The 7,090-nt window shown below is 39.5% G+C and overlaps 1 long non-coding RNA gene across 1 annotated transcript in view; it reads left to right on the forward strand.

Moving 5' to 3' along the window:
• LOC147370060 (uncharacterized) overlaps window positions 1–4,417 on the forward strand; it is a 129,533-nt gene extending 125,116 nt beyond the window's left edge. Inside the window, exon 2 of the long non-coding RNA XR_015168367.1 lies at window positions 4,069–4,417. This is a non-coding gene — a long non-coding RNA (uncharacterized LOC147370060). The remainder of the gene's footprint in view (window positions 1–4,068) is intronic.
• Window positions 4,418–7,090: the final 2,673 nt, after the last annotated feature.

The raw sequence follows: 7,090 nt of genomic DNA on the forward strand, positions 1-7,090 counted from the left end.
GGTGGCCACGCCTAGGTGCAGCAGAAGCGAAACCCGAGATTGATTGGTGCTGTCTGCCTTGGGTTTAGGAAAGATGAATGGCAGCTTGCCTGTGTGGTGTCTTTGCTATCTTGGACTTTATAGTCTCTAAGATATTTTTGAGTTCTAAAATTCAATGATTGGGAATGCCTAGTATATTATATGGTGTCTTTGCAGTAAAGGCAATGATAAGATTTTATATGTAAGGTAGTAAAAATACGTTTTAGTGAATGCTTTTGGAAAATCTTATTATCTTTCATAACAGTTTCTTCTAAAGGTTCTGGGTTTTATATATTACTCAAAATATTTTTACATTGTGTGCTACATGATAAGTGTGTGCAAGCAGCATATAAAAGTAGTAGCTAAATTTTGCCATAGAAAACTCGAGTTAGCATCAGTTAACATAATTCATCTATATCAGGTTTTAGTTTAATTTAAAATAATCTTGCAGTTTTACCCACTGGTGTTGTTTCTTGATAAGCCCATAGGAGGTACTATTTTAATGTCCAGTAAACAAAGCATTTCAATTGCAACCTTTTTAAATTACTACAGAAACTTCTAGAATTCATTTATGCAGTCTTGGTTAAGATAAATATAAGGGTGAGATGTAAGGGAGCAAGCATATCTAGAGACATTTAGAGGTAGTTCAGCTTTAAACATGGAACCATAATTATAATACAAACCTGATCTGCTTCAGTTTATATTTCTTAGAGCAGTTCTTCTTTGCCCACCACCTGCAACATGCCATATAAAATAAGTTGGAAATGTTCGGTCCAGTATATGGATCTAATTTCATCTGTTTCTCAAGAAAAGTATCAAAATAGGATACAATTATGTAACTGGATGAAAAGCACCATTATGTTTGGAATATTTTTAGTGCAAAAACCCAAGTGATCACAAGAAAGAAATGTCAATTTATGGAAGTAAGCACGTGTTTGTCATGTAACTGTTAAGTGTGTCTTACTCATCTTCAAACTTGGCAGTGAATTTGGCACTTAAGTTCTTAGAATTTTTGAATAGAAATAATTAAAATAGGACTTTGGATAAATGTACTTTGAAATACATTATTTCATATATATATATATATATATATATATATATATAACCCTGGAGTTATTTGTGGTATTTGAATCATCTGAACCAGTTTTTTCTAATTCCTGGTATTTGAAATACTCAAAGGGATTTTTTCTTAAGAACTGAAAAGGACATTTAGATATCTAACGCAGCTCTCTCACTTTCCTTTCCTCACTTTTATTTTGCCTTATATTTTATGTGATTTCTGTGTTCATTCTGGTCATTTGGTTTTATTTTTGTTTTCCCACTTGTTTGGTCTTGGTCGTATTGCCTTAGAACAAATACAGTGAAATAAGTCAGATACCACTTTCTAGATGAATCTTAGTGTCGGTCAGACACCGGGTTCAGTGAAGCGTCTGTTAAACTAAGCAAACAGCGGTTTGCCTTCACACCCTGAGCACGTTGTCTGAGTTTCGTCTGGACTGGGTTGATGGTTTTTTACTCATACTATGATTTTGCCCTTTGGTAAGCTGAGTTCGTTAACTGAGTCTATTTTGCCTCCTTCACTGTAAACTCTAACTAGTTGCCTCAGGGTGTCTGTGTTGTGCAAGTAATTCAAGGGCTGGAGGTTGTGCGTTTTTATTTTTTGCTGTTTTTACAAAGTAGTCATCTCCTGCTGGCAGGGTCCACATTGTGTTTATTTTTCTTGGAGCAGTTGGACAGTGCTTTCTACCCAGTAGGATCTCAATATTTGTTTTTTAAATCTTTATGTATTCTTTTATTTAAGATATAGGTTAAGAGGTTATACCATTAATTAGGACTTCACCTATGTGATTCTGATATGAATTCCTCTGGAATCTTAGTTTAGTAACTTTGGATGTTCTCAACTCTTTCAATGTCTCCCCAAACCATTTTTGAACACCTCGTTATGAGATCTCCTTCCGGGATGGGAGATATTTTTGGCAATTTCAGATGTCCTATTCCTTTCCTTTCTGTTTTTCTAGATTTATTGAAACTCCAAAGTTATTTTTTCATTGAATATCACTTATAAGCTTTTAGGTGAAAATTTCTGAATAAAGGGTACAGAGGGAGATGTAGGTTAAATTTCTTGTTAAATTTCTTCTTGTCATTTTGATGAACCATGAAAGAGGAAAGAAGAGAATTCCCATATTTAAGAACGTTGAAGGAAATGTAGAAGTGGGAATTTTGTAACTCCGTAGTGAGTCAAAACTGGATAGAGACATGTCTCTTCATTTTACATATGAGGAAATGAAATTAAAGGAAGACTGAGTTGTCCAAGAAGCACGCCTGTTGGTAACTGAAGGATCCTCAGACACCTATTCCAGTGCTCTTTCAACCTAACTGTCCTGAAAGGTAAATCATAGGTTGCCCAGATGTCCACACCTCTCCACCTCAGTCCTTGCTTTCTTTGGTCTAGAGTAAATCAAAAGTGACCAGGTACCTCTAAACCTTTTCCTGAAATCGTGAAAAGAGAAACAGTGAAAGATGTGCTGAGCTAGGGGTGAGAGCCTGGGTAAAGGTGAGTGGTGAGTGATTAAACATGGAAGATTTCATGCATCATGCTTATCTATTATTTGCAGAGGTTTATTTTTATTTTTTTAAACTTCACCAAATTGCATGGGCTTTTATAGCAAAGACTAACCATCTCATGACCATCAACACGCCCTCAAAATTGTTTTCTTCCTTTTTCTGTTATATAGGAATGCATTCCAATTTAGGGTACTTTAACTGTCAGAAATATCAGAAAGAGCTTTTGCACTTTATGCAATCTTCCCAAACCCCTCTCCTGTAGACACAGAGTAAGAGCAATTTTGAAGCAATCCTTGGTGTTCTTCCCATTGCCCTTTCACCCCGGATGAGGCTTTCAGCTAATTAGCTCTTCCTGACACCTCAATGAGAGTTTTACTGTGCTCTACCTCGTAAGGTGGATTGGGAGAGGTCATACAACTCTAGCCTTGCTGGGATTTATTTGTAAAAACCATATTTTGTTTAGCTGCTTGACACCTCACATTTCGGTTGCCCGAGTGCTCACAATTTAAAGGTTCCAATGAACTGAAACTTACTGTTTTAACTTTAGGTCAGTTTCTTTACTCTGTTTCTGCCTCTTTTCTTTAGATAGTACAAGTCCCAAGTCATAGTGAAGTCATTTTTATTTTGCTTTTTAAAAAATGTGAAGAAATACTGAATGTCAGGATAGGATCACTGGGTTTATTTCTATAGGCACATTTCTTAAAGATTAAAAGGTAATGAAAGAACAAGAAACTCTTAATATTTTTAGCATACACTGTGCTTTGGAAAGGCCGCAAATCAGAGGGTCGTCCATGCTGTGGTAGACCTTCACAGAGGCATGAAGCCAGATAAGGTACAATTACAGGCATCGGTGCTTTATCTGAGGGGTCTCTTACAATGAAACTTTTAAACAGGATAATTGTAGACATCTGCTTCATGTTACCTTAGCAGCAACATAGCCATTATTTGTTGAGATCTTCTTAGCTTTTACAGCTTCACACAAAAGGGCATATTGGCAATTCCGTTTTCTATATAATAGGAATACTATGCAAAATACTGAGCTAGAGTTCCGCATTGTTGTAGAAATGCTCAATGTCACCAGAGCGATTGACTTGTTCCACCTGGCTTTCAGACATTTGGAGAAGCAAAACATATGTACCTTAATTGCAAAATGTGGGCTTAATGAACAGGCAGCCGTTATGTTATACCAAATGCAACAATCGACGTGATGGCAAGCTCCTTAAGAACATGTCACATTGTTTGGGTTTTAAGAGGCTTGCCTTTGGCAGTGTTTCAGAGAAGAATGTGTTTCTTACATTTGCAGTCCTGTGAGCCAATAATAAAGTGTTCAGCATATGAAGCTGGTGTTTATTTTAAATTGCTATGTCAATATTTTTGTTTGAAAGCAGGTTTGATTCCCTGTGTGGACTTTGTTGAAGCCTTCTATCACTGCTTTTTATTTGAGTTTGATTTAGCTTCCTTTCCCCCTGATTTTGTGTTTTGCAGAATAGCTTGCATGAAAGCCTTCTGATTGGGCTGGGGGGAGAAAGTTGCTGTGTGAATTTCAAAGCCCAGACAATGTGAAAAAGGAGCAAACACTTGCTGAAGGCATCAGAGAAGTGACTGCAATCAAGCAGTGTTGGTTTTGTGACCTTGAAGCTTCCCAGAATAGCTACCACATTGGGAATAACGGAAGCCCTGGATTCAGATGCCTCAGGATGACCTCATCACCAACAGCCCCCTTCCTCTTCCTGACATGTCTCCAGGCTCTATGCCAATGTTTAGACGTTAGCAGGAATCCAGAAAATCAGGCTTTTGTTTTCAAAAATACAAAATAAAGGCAGCCATTATGGAATATTGCATAACTGATTTAATCCTAATGTGATGTCAAAACAAATTTCCCCAGTAGTTGAGAGAATGCTTTATCTACCACAGATACAATTGCTTTGTTGGTGCCGGGTGCTCTTCCAACAAATGGTTGGGCACTTCTCTTCATGAATTCTCGCAATTCTCCATCCCGGGCACATTTCTGTGGGTAATTAAAACGATCTTTTTATAACGGCAGTGTAAAACAGTATGCATCATCTAAACACACTGAGCTGAAAAAATATTGTATTCATAAATTAAATTGGACATTTTGAAAGGTTAACGCAAAAGCTACTTTGCTTTCGGTGATCAATAAGGAAAAAAGGATTTCAGGTAATTAAAATCTGTGAAGTGAACATTTCTCATTTGGAACCTATTAAAAAGAATATAAGCAGACAGAGGCGGGAGATGAATATGGAAAACACGGGCTTCAGAAATTTTGTTACATGTTGGCAAGGGGAATGTAACAACATATATTCTGAGGTCTGAAATAATATAACGTGTTATTACGGATAATATAACAAACTATACAGTCTATAAATTATGTATGTATATTACTTAATTTAAGCATTAAGTTGCAAATTAAAAGTATGCCTACACTGTATTTTGGAGTCTGATTTAGTTATCGGTTAGGTTTTTCTTACTCAAGAGTTTGAACTTGGTACCGGTGTACGGCATGAGTGCAGAATTTCCGGTCCATTCCTGACTCACAGAATCACAACCTGCAGTTTAAGGCGTGCCCTATTTGTGATTTATTTGCATATCAGAGTTTGAGAACAGGGCTTTTGGTGCTTGTCCCACTAAAGCGGGTTGCCCTTTAAAAATTCATGCTCGTTTTTTTTAGGCCCAAATTAATAGTGTTACCTGGGCTAAATATGAGGATAATAATAAACTCTGCCTGGGTTGTTTTAGAGCACGTGACTGCTCACAATGTGGCAACGAAGGGAATTAAATACTAGAGGTGCCAGACTCCAAATATTATTTCTGGGCATGTGTGTGGATGTGTTTCTGGAAGAGACTAGTATTTGAATCAAAGCATTGAGTTAAGCAGATGGCCTTCCCCAAGGTGGGCAGGCATCATCTAATCTGTTGAGGGCCCCAAGAGAACAGAAAAGCAGAGGAAGGGTGAGTCTGCTTCCTGTCTTTCAGCTGAGACATCCGTCCTCTCCTGCCCTCGGACATGAGAAGTCAGCTCCTGGTTCTCGGCCTTTTGGGTGCAGATTGGGTTTTATACTCTTAGAACTGCGCTCCTCCCTCCCACCTCAGGTGGGTCAGTTCTTTGATTACCTGCCTAAACTTTTGCCAGATACAGGATGCTAGACTATAAAATTATTTTGCTTTCTCTTCAGTTTTCATATAGCTTTGAGAACACTGAAGTAGCACATGTTCATTTTAGTTTTGATGTAGAATTGCAAAGATGTATTGTTTGCATGGGCTTCCCTGATAGCTCAGTTGGTAAAGAATCTGCCTGCAATGCAGGAGACCCCAGTTTGATTCCTGGGTCGGGAAGATCCCCTGGAGAAGGGTTAGTCTAACCACTCCAGTATTGTTGGGCTTCCCTGGTGGCTCGGCTGGTAAAGTATCTGCCTGCAATGCAGGAGACCTGGGTTTGATTCCTGAGTTGGGGAGATCCCCTGGAAAAGGGAAAGGCTACCCACTCCAGTATTCTGGCCTGGAGAATTCCCTGGACTGTATAGTCCACGGGGTTGCAAAGAGTCGGACTTGACTGAATGACTTTCACTTTCATTGTTTGTATGCTAGAAGAGACTGTTTTGTACAAGGGATTAAAATATATGGCTATCACTTTTGGATAACAAATATTTGTGTGTGTATATATATGTGTGTACTTTTTTTTTTCCCCAGTGACGAGGAAGGCAGGACCTCTGCTGTGTGCTATGCGTGTAAGGATGATCTATAAAATACATGGTTTAGAGCGCCTAATGTGCATCCTGTAATTCAGATAGGCCAGTGTAGAAGTGCTACAGAAGTAGAAGTGACAAGAAGGGCATTAGGTGCTCAGAGGTGAGAGATGTCACATCTGGCTGAATGGTCAGGAAAAGCCTCAAAGAAGGGGTAGTATCTGAACAGGACCTAAATGGGATAGGGAAATGGTATTCCCAGCCCAGAACACAGCAAGGGCACAGATGCCAAACCAGATTTATTTATGAGGTACCCAGAAATATAATGGACATTCAGGTGAAGCTGAATATATGTGAAGGCAAATGGTGGGAGACGGAGGAATCTGATCACAGTGTGCTAAGCATGTGAACTGGATTCCTGGAAGAAGCGTAATCATTAGTGACAAAAATGGGAGAAAAGGAGTGTTGTAGGGAGAAGCGCAACAGGACGAAAGGCAGCTCTGCCTGAATGCCTGACCCTGAAGGCTGGCCACGGACGGGCCACACTGAGCAACGAAGAAGTGCAACAGGACGAAAGGCAGCTCTGCCTGAATGCCTGACCGCTGAAGGCTGGCCACGGACGGGCCACACTGAGCAAGGAAGAAGTGCAACAGGATGAAAGGCAGCTCTGCCTGAATGCCTGACCGCTGAAGGCTGGCCACGGACGGGCCACACTGAGCAACGAAGAAGTGCAACAGGATGAAAGGCAACTCTGCCTGAATGCCTGACCCTGAAGGCTGGCCACGGATGGGCCACACTGAGCA

The sequence above is a fragment of the Bos grunniens genome, chromosome 7 (assembly GCF_055505025.1).
Source record: "Bos grunniens cultivar Pamir isolate PY7600 chromosome 7, Bosgru_T2T1.0, whole genome shotgun sequence".
Lineage (NCBI taxonomy): Eukaryota > Metazoa > Chordata > Mammalia > Artiodactyla > Bovidae > Bos > Bos grunniens.